This window comes from Rhinopithecus roxellana, chromosome 12 (genome assembly GCF_007565055.1).
Source record: "Rhinopithecus roxellana isolate Shanxi Qingling chromosome 12, ASM756505v1, whole genome shotgun sequence".
Lineage (NCBI taxonomy): Eukaryota > Metazoa > Chordata > Mammalia > Primates > Cercopithecidae > Rhinopithecus > Rhinopithecus roxellana.
In genome coordinates, this window is record NC_044560.1 from 122,021,784 (window position 1) to 122,038,757 (window position 16,974).

Here is a 16,974-nt window from a genome sequence, read left to right on the forward strand (position 1 = left end):
TTCAAAATGAGCGAGATTTAGAGTGTAGGATAAAGTAAGAGTAAGAAGAGAGTAAATGATTGGAGACAGGCTGGAGCCACGGTTTGGTTTTGCTGTAATCTCAGAATTAAAGAGCACAGGCTATAGAGTCAGAATTGGGTGTGAATCACACTTGCCGTGTGTGATGTTATTCATGATTCAGTTAAATCATTTTAAAAGGGAGCTAGTAATAATGCTTCTACACATAAATGTTGTAAGAATTAGAAATAATTCACTTTAAAAAGTTTTTTTAGAGACAGGATCTCACTCTGATGTCCAGTCCCGAGTGCAGTGGGGTGATCACTGCAACCTCAAACTCTTGGGCTCAAACTATCCTCCCACCTCAGCCTCCAGAATGACTAGGATTACAGATGCACAACACCACACCCAGCTAATTCTTTAAATTTTTTGTAGAGGGTAGGTCTCCCTATGTTGCCCAGGCTAGCTGGGATTAGAAGTAACTCAAATTGTGTGCTTATTCAGTATAGTGGGTACTCAATAAGTATCTGTTTAGGCCAGATGCAGTGGCGCATGCCTGTAATTCCAAGGCTTTGGGAGACCAAAGTGGGAGGATCCCTTGAGGCCAGGAGTTCTAGACCAGCCTGGGCAACAGAGCTGACTGGAGACCCCATCTCTACAAAGAGATAAAAAATAGCAGGGATTGGTGGCCTACACCCTGTAGTCCTAGCTACCCTGAAGGCTGAGGTAGGAGGATTGCATGAGCCCAAGAGTTCAAGGTTACAGTAAGCTATGATCATGCCACTGCACTCTAGCCTGGGCAACAAAGCAAGACCCTCTCTCAAAAAAAAAGAAAAAGAAATCTGTTTATATTGGTAAATGAATTTATATCTGTAAATATCTATAAATTGATTACTGCAAAATAGCATAATCCCTACTCCACCTTGAATCTGGTACCACATTTACAGGCTTCCAGAACGCACATTATTTTCCTTCCTATAATTTATCAGAGTTTTTTGGGAGAATGAATATTCCTTTAATGCCTGTCTCCCTAACTAGACTATGAGCTATGGAAGGGCAGGAACCATTTCCATGTAAGGACCTATTTCTACAACCTGCCAAAATGCCTACACATAGAAGATGTTCAGAAAATATTTGCACTTTGAATCAATGAATATGTTACTCTGATTTAATCAGTTACTGCCTTTTTTCTGAGATGCAGTCTCACTCTGTCACACCCAAGTTGGAGTGCAGTGGCACAATCTTGGCTCACTGCAACTTCTGCCTCCTGGGTTCAAGCGATTCTCTTGCCTCAGCCTCCTAAGTAGCTGGGACTACAGGCGCATATGCCAGCATGCCCAGCTAATTTTTGTATTTTTAGTAGAGATGGGGTCTCGAACTCCGCCTTCAAGTGATCTGCCCGCTTCAGCCTCCCAAAGTGCTGGGATTACAAGTGTGAGCCATGGCGCCTAACCTGTATTTATGTGTTTATTTGCTTAATGTCTGTTTCCCAAAATAGACTATAAGCTCCGTGTTAGGTGGGCGTGGTGGCTCATATCTGTAATTCCAGCACTTTGGGAGGCTGAGGTGGGTGGATCACTTGAGGCCAGGAGTTCGAGACAAGCCTGGTCAACATGGTGAAACTCCATCTCTACCAAAAACACCAAAATTAGCTGGGCAGGATGGCGGACATCTGTAATCCCAGCTACTCGGGAGGCTGAGGCAGGAGAATTGCTTGAACCTAGGAGGCGGAGGTTGCACTGAGCCAAGATCGTGCCACTGCCAGCCTGGGAGACACAGCGAGACCGCATCTCAAAAAATAAATAAATAAAAAACTTAAAAAACAAGCACATAAATATATAAACACAAATGGTAATAACATGGCAAATAAGACATTTGGGAATATGCAATACATGGTTGGGAATAACAAGAATGATAGATTAATTGGACCATAAGTTCCTGGTAAGAAATAGTGGGAAAAGACTGCAAGAGAGACAGGAGACATTGTGAAAAGATTTTAAAAGCATTGTAAAATGCTAACTTGAGGAATCTGCATTTTCTTAAGTTGGTAGAAGGAAGCTAATAAAGGTATTTTGAGCAGGAGAGTTATATGATAAAAGGCAGTGTTTTAGGAATATTAATCATACAGAAATATGTAGGATGAATCAGGAGAAAAATAAAGTCTGGAGGCAAAGGATGAGTTTGGAGATAAACCAACAGTGTGGGAAGGAGGTAATAAAGGCTTGTAGAAGGCACTGGACGAAAAGATATCTAGACATCAGGCAAAAAGGGGCTGAAATCTGGCCTGCACTCCATTTGCCCGTTGCTGCACCAACCAGGTTGCATCTGGGTGCCTCTTTCATTCTCACCAAGTAACCATATGGGCTAGCAATGGTTCTGGGCCTGTGTTACCTCTCTCTGTTTGATCCCTCTTCTCTGATGAAAGAATTGACATATTTCAAGGAGACTGTGGGAATGTAAGGATACTTCTTTTACAGCATTGCAGTCTCCAGGGTGAAAACACAAATACCAAAAATCAATGACCAGGAAGAATACATCACATCTTAAGACAACTCTTTTGATGTCAGCAAAATTTTGATCCAACCTTAGAAATAAATCTTTAAATTTGCATTTGTGAAACATCCTCAACCCCTCTGCATGGAATGAAAGGTTGAGATGAATGTGAGGGATAGAGTGAGGCTCAGAGTTGAGGATTTAGGTATCATTTGACAAGCAAACTTATGCAACCCAGTGATTTATTTAATAAAATTTATTTTGGCTTCTATTTCAAAATGTAGAAGATAGACACCTGTGCTTCCTGATAACACTTTGTTTGGGTATATAATAAACACTGAATGAAGTGGGATTAAGAAACATTTAGGAACTAGAAAGGAAGACTGATTTTTGTTTTCATTTTTTCTTTTTTTTCAGACAGAGTCTGGCTCTGTTTTTCAGGCTGGAGTGCAGTGGTACAATCTTGGCTCACTGAAACCTCTGCTTCCTAGGCTCAAGCGATCCTACCACCTCAGCCTTCCAAGTAGCTGGAACCACAGGCATTTGCTACACACTTGTAGAGACAAGGTCTTCCTATATTGCCGAGGCTGGTCTGAAACTCTGGGCTCAAGCAGTCCTCCCATCTTGACCTCCCAAAGTGCTGGGATTACCAATATGAGCTACCACGCCTGACTGGAAGACCATGATTTGAATTGATTGGACCTATTACCCAATGGTGCTTTTTTTTTTTTTTTTTTTTTTTTTGATACAGAGTTTCACTCTTGTTGCCCGGGGTTGGAGTGCAATGATGCAATCTCAGCTCACTGCAACCCCCACCACTCAAGTTCAAGCGATTCTCCTGCCTTAGCCTCCTGAGTAGCTGGGGTTACAGGTGCCCACCACCGTGCCTGGCTAATTTTTGTATTTTTAGTAGAGACAGGGTTTCACCATGTTGGCCAGGCTGGTCTTGAACTCCAGATCTCGGGTGATCCACCCACCTCAGCCTCCCAGAGTGTTGGGATTACAGGCGTGAGCCACCGCACCCAGTCAACTCTGCTATTTTTCTTGTGGTAGACTTTGTGGTTATCTTCCTTCAGTTATGGAGCAGCCATAAAATTACAGGACTTTAGCTCCAAGGGTAAACGCTAACTTGTCTGATCAACTGGCATAATTCCATATCTCATTCTAAAGTGATTCATTCAGGGATAGGCAGAGATAAGTCAATCAGTGTATGGCATTTCCCTGGTCATAGGGATTGGTTCAGGAATGAGCATAACCTGTTGGGCCAATAAGATATGTGGTTTGCTAGCAACTTCCAGGAAAGAAGAAAGTTCTTACTCTTTTAAGAGAGCTTACAAAAGCAATTCTCTTAGTGCTTTGGCCCAGAAAAGGAGGTTGTTGGTAGCATGCTGTGAATACAAAAGTAAGCCAGCCTTGGGTTGAAGCTGACATACCAAAAGACTTACAGGAAAGATGGAAAAAAATGAGATTTCTGATGGCATTGCTAAACCGCTGAATCAAACCTACCTGAAGCCCTCTAAGTCTATTGACATCCAGTTACATGAACCAATAAATCCCCTTTATTATTTTTTCAATACTTTATTGAGGCGGAATTTTCATGCATTAAAATGCACAAATCACTGGGCGTGGTGGCTCTCACCTGTAATCCCAGCACTTTGGGAGGCCGAGGTGGGCGGATCATGAGGTCAGGAGTTCAAGATCAGCCTGGCTAACATGGTGAAACCCCATCTCTACTAAAAATACACAAGTTAGCCGGGCATGGAGGCATGCACCTGTAATCCCAGCTACTCAGGAGGCTGAGGCAGGAGAATCGCTTGAACCTGGGAGGCAGAGGTTACAGTGACCCGAGATCGTGCCACTGCACTCCAGCCTGGGCGACAGAGCAAGACTCTGTCTCAAAAAAAAAAAAAAAAAAGCACCAATCTTTTTTTTTTTTTTTGAGTACTTTTAATTAAAAGGCACAAATGTCAGGTGTACAGCTTGATGACTTTTTCCCCCTCTGAGTCTGCTTTCTAGGAAGACCTTTTACAAATGTATACACTCATGAGGTCTTTACATAGAAAAAAATGTAGAAGTTTCTGTCATTCCAGACAGTTCCCTTATGTCCCTTTCAGCTTGATACCCACCTCCCAGAGATACCAATTATTCATTTAAATGGGCTAATATAGCATAAATTCTTTTATGTCTGGTTTTATTATTAAGCATAATAATAATTGAGAGTCACCTATGTTATTCTCATGGCAGTTTGTTCTGTTTTTATACTTAGTAGTATTCCACTATATAAATGTACCACATGTTGTGTCTGTTCTCCCTCTAATGGACATTTAGGGTGTGAATTAGTCAAAATGGGATTAGATGTGCAAGAGATTTATTAGACATTATGCTTTTTTTTTTTTTTTTTTTTTTTTGAGACAGAGTCTCGCTCTGTAGCCCAGGCTAGAGTGCAGTGGCACCATCTCGGCTCACTGCAAGCTCCGCCTCCTGGGTTCTCGCCATTCTCCCACCTCAGCCTCCTGAGTAGCTGGGACTACAGGCACCTGCCACAACGCCCGGCTAATTTTTTGTATTTTTAGTAGAGACAGGGTTTCACTGTGGTCTTGATCTCCTGACCTCGTGATCCGCCCACCTCGGCCTCCCTAAGTGCTGGGATTACAAGCGTGAGCCACCGCGCCCGGCCAGACATTATGCTTAATAGGGAACATGGAGAAGAAGCTAGGAGCTAGGGAAGACTGTAAGAGATGTCAGATCTCAATGCAGATGAAAGAGAAAAGAAAGGAAGGAAGGTTGAGTGGGAGGGTCTTAGAGTGCAGTACAGTTCTAAGAAAGTTAGGCAAGACCAAATGTGCCCATCAGAGGAACCCTGCGCCTTCTAGGAATGGGCCTGTCTTAGTACTTCTTCTTCTTGTACCGAATCACTGGGTGGCAGCAGCCTGTGGAAGGCATTTATCCAGAGGTAAATGCAGGGATAGATTCTGGAGCACAGCAGCTAAAGTAGTCAGTAAAGTATGCCCCCCACAGCTAGAAATCTGAGAAGAGCATTTTCATGGCTGCCACAGTTCACCTCTTGTACCTCACCAATTTACTTCTTCATGCAAAATCAGGGAGCAGATCTTCCATGGTTCTCTTCCTGAGGGGAAACTCAGAAGAGGATAGTTAATGGAATGAGCTATATTCCCTATTGTTACAACTGGTCTTGGGGCTACAACTAGAACTCATCTTTTTCTTCTTCCACCATCCATTCTGAATTCTCCTCACCCCCAGTTATCACCTCAACGGGTCTTGGAGCTTGCTTAGAGAAATGATCCAAGCCCTCAGTCCTTAGAGTTCTGAGCTCTCAGCAATCATACTTTTATAGGCCAGGATTATTCCATGTGTCTGTTCACAGTTACAGTGGGGCAGGGAGGCAATCAGGAAGATCTCTTCAGTTCTATATGTATTCCTTCCTGCTTGCACTGTATAAGAGGAATACCGCCTCCTGCTTACGGGTCAATGACTCCTGCCAGTATGCTAACTCCTTTTCTCACCTGCAATCCCTGGGCACAAGGAGTCTCTGATGCCCTGGCAGCAGCCATAACTTAGGGTGCAATGGATTCGAACCTTTAGTCCTGTAGAACCTAGAGTTGTGGGGACAGAAAGCACAGAATCTCCCAGAAGTTCATTGTAAATGATAAATAATGAGGCCCACTCTTGCTTCTACTCCTTGGTTTCTAAACCTATGTCTCATTTCTGTTGGAGCCACAACACTATATAGAGGTGCCTAATTTATTGCATACTTATCATCTTGAAGGATGCCACCCCATCCCTTCAAAATGTGGTCTCTGAGGTAGGCATATCAAATGTCTATAGAAGGACATTTGAGCATTTTATAAGGCTGGCAGCTTCTATGCCTGTAGAACGTCTTCCCAGCACTTTATGAGGCTGGCTGGATAATGTGCTATATGATATGACTAGGGTATTCAATGGTCATGCCAGATGTCTTAGGCCACTTTGTGCTGCAGTAACAGAATACCACAGACTGGGTAATTTACAAAGAATGTAAGTTTATTCAACACATGATTTGGAGGCTGGGAATTCCAAGAGCATGGCACCAACATCTAGTGAGGGCCTTTGTGCTGTGCTTTCCCACAATAGAAGAAATTGAGCCTGTGAGACAGAAAGAGGATGGGGGCCAAACTTCATCCTTTTATCAGGAACCCACTCCTGTGATAACTAACCTACTCTCCTGATAATGATGGCAGGGTCCTCATGACCTAATCACCTCTTAAAGGTCCTGACTCTCAATGCTGTTATAATGGCAATTAAATTTCAACATGAGTTTTAGAAGGGACATTCACACTATAGTACCAGATGACTCTCAAACACCTGTTGCTGTGAAGTGGGTTCTCTGGTTGGATGCTATTCTATGTTGAATTCTATGCCTGTGGATAAGGCATTTCATAAGCCCTTGGGTACTGGTGCTATTTAAGGTCTGTAGGCAGGAAAGGCAAACTCATATGCAGGTATCTCTCCCTTTGAAATCAAACTCTTGACCCTTTTAGAATGAAAGGGACTGGTGTGCTGCATCTGCCACCAGAGACCAGTTGGCCTGTATCAGCAACAGTGCTATATCAGGAGGTTATATAAACTCCTGTATCAGGAGGTTAGTTGTTCATTTTGGTTGCCAACAGATGAGACATTTAAGGCAGCAATGCCTAGATAAATCTTGATAGGTGGGAATGCCTGCTGTTGAGACTATATGTAATTTCCACTTATGCCACCATGAGTTATCTCTCATGTCCCCATCATACCAGTCCTGGGGCGGCCAACTAATTAGCACCAGGCTAGTTAGCAATACCTGGCCAAGTCATTTTTGTCTGCTTGACTGTTCAATGCCTCTTTCATGTTGGATGCTTTTAAGTGGCCATTAATATGTGACACAAAAATTCTTTCCCTTCCAGGTCCCTGGCCAGAGGGCTCAAGCCCTCTGGTCACTGCCTTCTGGTCACTACCCAGGATTTTATATATATATTCACCTCTCTAGCCACTTTTCACCTGCTCACAAAGCAGTTAGCCAGATGCATTGCTCCTAGTTCTACTCATTTGGAAGGGTTTTCCTTTCCACCATTTTTCAGGGCCACTGCTGAAGATGACTATAATGCCATTACTATCCATTTTTGGCTTATATCCACATTCCAAACAGGCCTACCCATAAACCAAGCTCAGGCCTTTTCTTCCTTTTTCAGCTGTCATGTCAGACTTACCTTCTATCATATAGATATAAGCGCAAGCTTAAAGAAGAGCAATAATGCAACTATAGCAGGTGGTATAGGAGGCCTAGGCTTCCTGCTCATGCTCTCTGTTCCTCCTAAGGCTCTTATAGTCCTGGATGTAATGTCTTTATCTAATGACAGATGCTGGTATGGCTGAATTGATGACTTGGCAGGTCTAACAGAACCCAGCTCATAATGGAAAGTTTCATACTCAAAGTAACTTGGTGCCCCAGAGTCAAGTGTCCTATCTCTACCAGGGCCCAGTAAGGCACCAGGAGCTATTTCTCTTAGGGTGTATAATCCTCTTCTGTGACTAACATGACCTTGTTCCAAATTCCCAGGACCTGCACTGTGATTCTTCCACTGGGGCTTCCCATAAACTCCACATTGCATCTTTTCCCACCACAGATACCTTCAACTGGGCCTGCTGGCTTATACAGCCCAAGCATCAAGGCTGCTTCCCCTACTGCTTGGCCCTGCTTCAGAGCCCCTTCCCACTCCAAGCACCATAAGGGATGATAGCATTCTGTGTTACCTCAGTATAGGGGCTAGAACAGTATTCTTAGGTGTGAAATATCTTACCTTCAGAACCTGAAGAGGCCTATCTGGCACTGTGCTTCTTTTTATCTTTTATCTTTCTTTTATCTTTTTTTTTTTTTTTTTTTTTTTTTGAGAAGGAGTCTTGCTCTGTCACCCAGGCTGGAGTGCAGTGGCCAGATCTCAGCTCACTGCAAACTCCGCCTCCCGGGTTTACGCCATTCTCCTGCCTCAGCCTCCCGAGTAGCTGGGACTACAGGCGCCCGCCACCTCGCCCGGCTAGTTTTTTGTATTTTTTTAGTAGAGACGGGGTTTCACCGTGTTAGCCAGGATGGTCTCGATCTCCTGACCTCGTGATCCGCCCGCCTCGGCCTCCCAAAGTGCTGGGATTACAGGCTTGAGCCACCGCGCCCGGCCTCTTTTATCTTTTATCTTTTAATTTTATCTTTCACTTTGGAGGGGATATCCTAGCATGCCCTGAAACTGGGCCCCTAAGCGTTTTACCATAATGACATGTCTCCAGTTCACTGCAGTTTTTCTCCCACCCTGCACAGCACATATGTGTCTTAATAAGGCCACCAGCATCCTAGCAAACTTTTGCTTATGCTGTTCAGTCAACTTGATGTCATCAATGTAATGAATCAACATGATATTCTTTGAGATGGTCCGGATCATACTACATTATGACAAAGGGCAGGAAATGTAATATAATCCCAAGGCAAAACTATAAATAACTGTAGTGGTTAATTTTATGTGTCAACTTGACTAGGCCACGAGATGCCCAGATATTTGGTCAAACATTATTCTAGGTGTTTCTCTGAGGGTATTTTTGAATGAAATTAGCATTTAAATCAGTAGACTGAGTTAAGCAGATTGCCCTCCTGGATGTGGTTGGGCCTCATCCAACTAGTTGAAGGTCTGAATAGAACAAAAAGGCTGAACTTCCCCTTACTGAAATAGAGTTTTTTCCTGCTTGACTGCCTTTGAACTGGGACATCAGCTTTTTTGCTGCCTTCAGACTCAAACTGAAATATTGGTTTTTCCTGGGTCTCAAGCCTGGCATAATTCAGACAGGAACTATACTCTCAGTTTTCCTGGTTCTTACACCTTCAGACTCAGATTAGAACTAAGCCACTGGCTCCTGGGTCTCCAGGCAAGGTAAGCTTGCCCACTTACCTTATAGATCTTCCGTGGAAAACCCTGACTAATATAATAACTATGTTTCATGTGAATGTATGTCATTCTGATTCTTTCTTGATTAGGACAGAAAAGAAATGCATTTGTCAACAAAATGGTTATATACTATGTACCTGAGGCCATATTAATCTAATCTAGTGATGGTACCATGTCCAGTATGGCAGTTACTACTGCCATACAATCAGGGCTGCTACTTGGTTGAGATTGTGGTAATCTACAGGTATCCTTTGGAAACTTTCTAGATTCTGCAGGGGCCATACTGGCAAGTTAAATGGGGGTTGCAGTAAAGATCACAACCTCTTGCACCCTTTGCATCCTCTCAATCTTTAAACATGGCACTAATCTCCTCCACTGTCCCTACCCCAACTCTGAGGGTTCACAGGGATGGGGCATTTTCAGGGGCATGGTGGAGTCAGACAGGCAGAATGGCCAGACCATGGTGCCAACCTTTCAAAGTCTTTGCAGCCGTATAGAGGTCTTCAGGGCAAAGATTTCTCATTAAAGAAGTCCTTCATTAAGCACAAATGGCAAGGCACATGTACAGTCATTGGCTAGAGCCTCCCTGAGAAAAGCATGCCTTCAGCTCACAAACTGAGGTAGACCCTGATGAAACTAACAGCTGGAAACTATTACCTAAACACATTCCTTGCAGTGGAGCAAATAAAGGGGATATCAGTGACACAGTTGTGTGTCTGCCATTTTTTCCTTTCTTCCTATACACCCACCCTTATCAAGTTTTCCAGGCACCTGGTATCTCCAAGCTCTGACTTTTTCAAGGTTTGTAATATAAACAAACCTTCTTTGTGGATTTCACCCCATGAAGATTTCCGGGTTTCTTCTTACTCCATTCAGCAAAGACAATTTGTCCATCTGCTTTTCATCTTCCAGATTTTTAAAAAATGTTGATCCTCTGTTGTTATCTCATTTGTTCTTTCCATGGGGTTATACTTTTCTCATTCTCTTTTTGCCATCTAGATCAGGGGCTGGCAAAACTTTTTCTATATAGAGCCAGATGGTATATCTTTTAGGCTTAATAGGTCATGCAAAAAACAGGCTGTGGCTGTAGTTCCTCAGCCCCTGATCCAGAGCCTTACTATTCAAAATGTGATCCACAGATTAGCAACACTGGCATCACCTAGAAGCTTGATAGAAATGTAGAATCAAGCCTCACCCCAGAATTGTTGGATGCATTGCATTTTAATGAGCTCCCCAGTTGATTCATTTGCATGTTAAAGTTTGAGAAGTACTGATCTAGAGAGATTTAGCGGAAGGAGCAGAGATAAATGCAAATGTTCAACCCATTATAGTTAACTAGAAGTCTTTTTCGTTAAAGCTGCTCTGACTTGGGGTTTCTAATACTTGCAATTGAGGGTATACTAATTCACATCTCCTTGGTGATGGAGCCTCATGCAAATCATTTCACTTTTATGGACCTTATTCTCTTTTCCATAATTAAATGTTTAAATCAGATGATCTTTTAAGGTCTCTTCTAGCTCTCGGATTCCATGACCTTGTATCTCTAGTCCTAAAGAAGAAAGAGAAGCTGACGCCCTGGACAGAAAACAAAAACAAAACTAAAATGAACTCAGACACAGAGATGCAAAGACCCAGTTACTGGACTTTAAGAGAAGGAGGTTTGATCTCTGAATAAAAATAGATATAACATGAATATAATGAAGCTTAAATTTCAAAACCCCTCACTTGCACTGGCTGCTTTTTTTTTTTTTGGTGGAGACATAGACTTTCTGTGTCACCCAGGTTGGAGTGCAGTGGTGTGATCTCGGCTCACTGCACTCTCCCCATCCCAGGTTCAAGCAATTCTCCTCCCTCAGGCTCCCAAGTAGCAGCTGGGATTACAGGCGCGTGCCACCACGCCTGGCTAATTTTTGTGTATTTTTAATAGAGACAAGGGTTCACCGTGTTGGCCAGGCTGGTCTTGAACTCTTGACCTCAGGTAATCCACCTGCCTCGGCCTCCCAAAGTGCTAGGATGAGGCATGAGCCACTGCACCCAGTCACACTGGCTGCTGGCTGCTTTTAAAACTGCACCTTTTGGCCGGGCGCGGTGGCTCAAGCCTGTAATCCCAGCACTTTGGGAGGCCGAGACGGGCGGATCACGAGGTCAGGAGATCGAGACCATCCTGGCTAACACGGTGAAACCCCGTCTCTACTAAAAATACAAAAAAATAGCCGGGCGAGGTGGCGGGCGCCTGTAGTCCCAGCTACTCCGGAGGCTGAGGCAGGAGAATGGCATAAACCCGGGAGGCGGAGCTTGCAGTGAGCTGAGATCCGGCCACTGCACTCCAGCCCGGGCGACAGAGCAAGACTCCGTCTCAAAAAAAAAAAAAAAAAAAAACAAAAACAAAACTGCACCTTTTTTTTTTTTTTTTTTTTTTTTTTAACAGAATATTGCTCTGTCATCCAGGCTGCAGTACAATGGTGTGATCTCGGCTCACTGCAACCTCTGCCTCCTGGGTTCAAGAAATTCCTCTTCCTTGGCCTCCCAGGTAGCCAGAGTTACAGGCACATGCCACCAAGCTCAGCTAATTTTTCTATTTTGTGGAGATGGGATTTCACCATGTTGGCCAGGCTGGTCTTGAACTCCTGACCTCAAGAGATCTGCCCGTCTAGGCTTCCCAAAGTGCTGAGAGTACAGGTGTGAGCCATCGCACCTGGCTTTCACACGCGTCCGTGTGAAGAGACCACCAAACAGGCTTTGGGTGAGCAATAAAGCTTTTTAATCACCTGGGTGCAGGCGGGCTGAGTCTGAAAAGAGAGTCAGTGAAGGGAGATAGGGGTGGGGCTGTTTTATAGGATTTGGGTAGGTAAAGGAAAACTTGAAGCAAGTTCCTGGGAGAGGCGCTCCTGGAGGAATACCTGGCTGCTGCGGTTTAGGCATTTGGGAGTTCTTGTGCAGTGGAGATGGCTGGGGTTTGTCTCATAGTAGAGGCAAGGAATTGCAACTCAGAAATACGTTGCTACTTGGGTGCCTTTACTCTCTTATTATACACCTTGAAGGCGAGGTTAATTAAGTCCTGTTGTGGGGTTTGAGGACCGGAATCTAATTTTTGGAGTTTTATTTAATGTCGGGAGCGGATTGGGTAATAAAATGTATATTGAGACTAAGAAGGCCTTTTAACCTTTTAGGGTCTAGGGCTGTAAAGCGTCTCACGATTGCTGCCAAACTAGCCATGAACTGGGCTGGGTTTTTCATATTTGATGAAAAAGAGCCTAAACGCTAATTGATTTGGGAAAGGTCGGATAAAGAAAAAGGAGCATTAACCTTGACCATATCTTTAGCTCCAGTCACCTTTTTAGACCAGGTGTGAGGAGGGGAGGTGATAAAAGGATTATAGGCTGGAGGAGTGGAGGCTGAGGAAAAATTGGGACCTCGCTCGGCCTGGTGAGGGGGGGAGAAGTCAGATGGGTCTATAGTAAAGGAAGATTAGAAAGACTCAGCGATGCTTGGGGTTGAGACTGAGGGGACAGGCGGGGGAAAAGAAGGAAGATTTGGGACAAGTTGCATTGGAAACAGAAACCAGGGAGGTACCGATGTGTAAAAGAATGCCTGGACATCAGGCACCTCAGACCGTTTGCCCATTTTACGACAAGAATTATTTAGATCTTGTAGGATGGAAGAATCAAAAGTGCCGTTTTCTGGCTATTTGGAACCACTGTCGAGTTTGTATTGGGGTCAAGCGGCATTGTAGAAGAAAATAAGGCATTTAGGTTTTAGGTCAGGTGTGAGTTGAAGAGGTTTTAAGTTCTTGAGAACACAGGCTAAAGGAGAAGAAGGAGGAATGGAGGGTGGAAGATTTCCCATAGTGAAAGAGTCAAGCCCAGAGAAAAGAGAGTAGAGACACAGAGAGAAGGGATTAGGGGTGCTTACCCCCCCCCCAAGAAAGTGGAGAAGGGGTAGAGACACGGAGAGAAGGGGTCAGGGGGTTCTTGATCCCCAGAAAAGTGGAGACGGGGTAGAGACATGGAGAGAAGGGGTCGGGGGGTTCTTGCCCCCCAGAAAAGCAGAGAAGGGGTAGAGACACGGAGAGAAGGGGTCGGAGGGTTCTTGCCCCCAGAAAAGCGATACTTGCCGCTAAGGGTGAAGGACCAAGGCAGGCATCCCTGCGTGGTCGGACACCTCTGAAACATGGGTGAATAATCAGGCAGGCGTTCCTTCGTGATTAAACACCAAGGGAAGACTGTCTTCCCGAGTCTGTGACCGGCGCTGCAGTTTTGGGTTCACGGATAAAATGTGTCTCCTTTGTCTCTACCAGAAAAGGAAAGGAACTGAAATTAAGAGAAGGGAGAGATTGAAGTGTGGCGCCAAGATTGAAAGGAGAAAGAGGTTGAGGGATAGTGAGAAAGGTTGGAGAAGAGAGTAAGAAGAGGCCGCTTACCGGATTTAAAATTGGTGAGATGTTCCTTGGGCTGGTCAGTCAGAGGACCCAAGGTCGTAGGTGGATCTTTGTCACAGAGCAAAGAGCAGGAGAACAGGGGATTGATCTCCCAAGGGAGGTCCCCCGATCCGAGTCACGGCACCAAATTTCACGCGCATCCGTGTGAAGAGACCACCAAATAGGCTTTGTGTGAGCAGTGAGCAATAAAGCTTTTTTTTTTTTTTTTTTTTTTTTTTTTTGAGACGGAGTCTCGCTCTATCACCCAGGCTGGAGTGCAGTGGCCGGATCTCAGCTCACTGCAAGCTCCGCCTCCCGGGTTTACGCCATTCTCCTGCCTCAGCCTCCTGAGTAGCTGGGACTACAGGCGCCTGCCACCTCGCCCAGCTAGTTTTTTGTATTTTTTAGTAGAGACGGGGTTTCACGGTGTTAGCCAGGATAGTCTTGATCTCCTGACCTCGTGATCCAACCGTCTCGGCCTCCCAAAGTGCTGGGATTACAGGCTTGAGCCACCGCGCCCGGCCATAATAAAGCTTTTTAATCACCTGGATGCAGGCGGCTGAGTCCGAAAAGAGAGTCAGTGAAGGGAGATAGGGGTAGGCTGTTTTATAGGATTTGGGTAGGTAAAGGAAAATTACAGTTAAAGGGGGTTGTCCTCTGGCAGGCAGGGGTGGGGGTCACTAGGTGCTCAGTGGGGGAGTTTTTGAGCCAGGATGAGCCAGGAGAAGGAATTTCACAAGGTAATGTCATCAGTTAAGGCAAGGACCGGCCATTTTCACTTCTTTTGTGGTGGAATGTCATCAGTCAAGGCAAGAACAGGCCATTTGAATTTCACTTCTTTTGTGATTACTTCAGGCCATCTGAATGTATATGTGCAGGTCACAGGGGATATGATGGCTTAGCTTGGGCTCAGAGGCCTGACACTGGCCCCATTTAAACTCTTATAACTAATTTGCTTTTGTGCTTAATCTTATATTCGTAATTGTGTTCCTTTTCTTAAAGAGAGTACCTAGATTGCATAGGCTCCTGGTCCCACAAAACTCAGACCTGCCTCAATTTCTGAAAAGTAATAAGGAATAATTACCAGAATCATATATAAGAAGAGAACGACTGGGTGCAGTGGCTCACGCCTGTAATCCCAGCACTTTGGGTGCCCAAGGCGGGTGGATCACAAGGTCAGGAGTTCAAGACCAGCCTGGCCAAGATGGTGAAACCCTGTCTCTACTAAAAACAACAAAAATTAGCCCAGCGTGGTGGCAGTCACCTATAGTCCCAGCTACTCGGGAGGCTGAGACAGGAGAATCGCTTGAACTGGGTGGCGGAGGTTGCAATGAGCCGAGATCGCGCCACTGCACTCCAGCCTGGGCAACAGAGCGAGACTCCATCTCAAAAAAAAAGAAGTGGAGGAGCCAGAATTCAAACCCAGAGCCTGTACTCTTAATCACTATGTTAATATTGCCTCTCTGGTAGGAGTTATCCACTTATTCTACAAAAAACGATATAGGCCATTGCACTGACTTCTTCCTTTCCTTCTCTAAAGATCACAGCATCCTGCCTTCTTTTTATTCTGCCTCCTACCAAATTTAAGCTCTTTGCCTATGCCCTCCAACTTACCTTCTCTGGGTCCTTCAGGATCTTCCTGTCATAATTAGCCCCTGTTTTTCAGACCTTCTCAATTTCTCTCTCTCCACTGGGGATTTTCACTTTCCCTTCCAATATGTACAAACTCTCTTATTCTGAGAGGAAAAGAGTATCTGTTTGACCCCTCAGTTCTCTCTGACTTGTGTTATATTTCACACTCTCTTTTCATTGTCATACTTGAATAAGCAGTCTAGATGTAAAGGTCTCTATGTCTTCACCACTATCTCCTTAATGCCCAAACATTAATAAAATCTGGCAGTATCAATTACTTCTGAAACTAAGGATGAAGGAGAGTGGCTAAAATGAGGATTGGGTAAAAGCTATTTGAGTAGTGATTACTTTCCTACATCTCCTCCCCCATTTCCCTATGGCTACATGACAGTCCCTCTCCCACTACAGTAGAAGTTTGGAGGCTGATTTTCTGGGGAAGGTATGATGAATACCTCTGGACTGAGGGTGCCAGGTATAGTTAAAGGGTTGGATACCTTGTAAAAGCAGGGAAATCAGATGACAATACACATACTAAATGCTGAGACCCTCTTAGTTCATCTCCCACACCACTCCCAGAACACTGACTGCAGCTGGACCTCTGCAGGCAGGAAATGCAAGACTCTCACCAGGGAGTCTGACAATCCCAAAAGAAAGACCTAAAAATACTGACATTAGGGGTTTTTCCAACAAATGGCTCATGTTGATCTGTTCACAGAGAGACTCAAAATGAATAAGCCCCACCTCATGCTCAAGCTTCCAATCAGCTCTTTAACTTGTAATCATGAGCAGATAACTAAGAATTTTTATATCTTTGAAGAAAGTCTCTCACACAAAAGACATATATCAAAACAACCAAACAACAAATGGAAAAAAATCTCTTTGGGAAAATAAAGCATCTGCCAGAAGAAAATTCCACAGAAAGGAGAGAGAATAACACATGCATAAAACAAGGATAGGGTGTCATCAACAACAAATTAATAAAAGGAGCATTTAGAGGACAAATGAAAAAGAATTTTGGAAATTAAATACATAATAGCAGAAATTCACATATTAATAAAGTTGAAGAAATCTCTTTAAAGTAGTGCAAAATGAGTTAGAAATGGAAAATAGGAGAGAAAAGATGAGAAAATTAGATGACCAGTTCAAAATGTACCACATCAGAATAATAGCAGTCCCCCAAAAAAATCAGAGGGGAGGGAATCATCAATGAAATAATTTAAGCTGGGCAAAGTGGCTCATGCCTGTAATCTCAGCACTTTGGAAGGTCAAGGCAGGAAGTTTGCTTGAGGCCAGGAGTTTGGGAACAGCCTGGGCAACACAGTGGGACCCCATCTCTAAAAAAAAAAAAAATTTAAAAAAAACTTAGCCAGGCTTGGTGGCACATGACTGTAGTTCTGACTACTGAGGAGGGTAAGGTGAGAGGATCTCTTGAGTTCAGGAATTTGAGGTTACAGTGAGCTACGATCACACAACTAC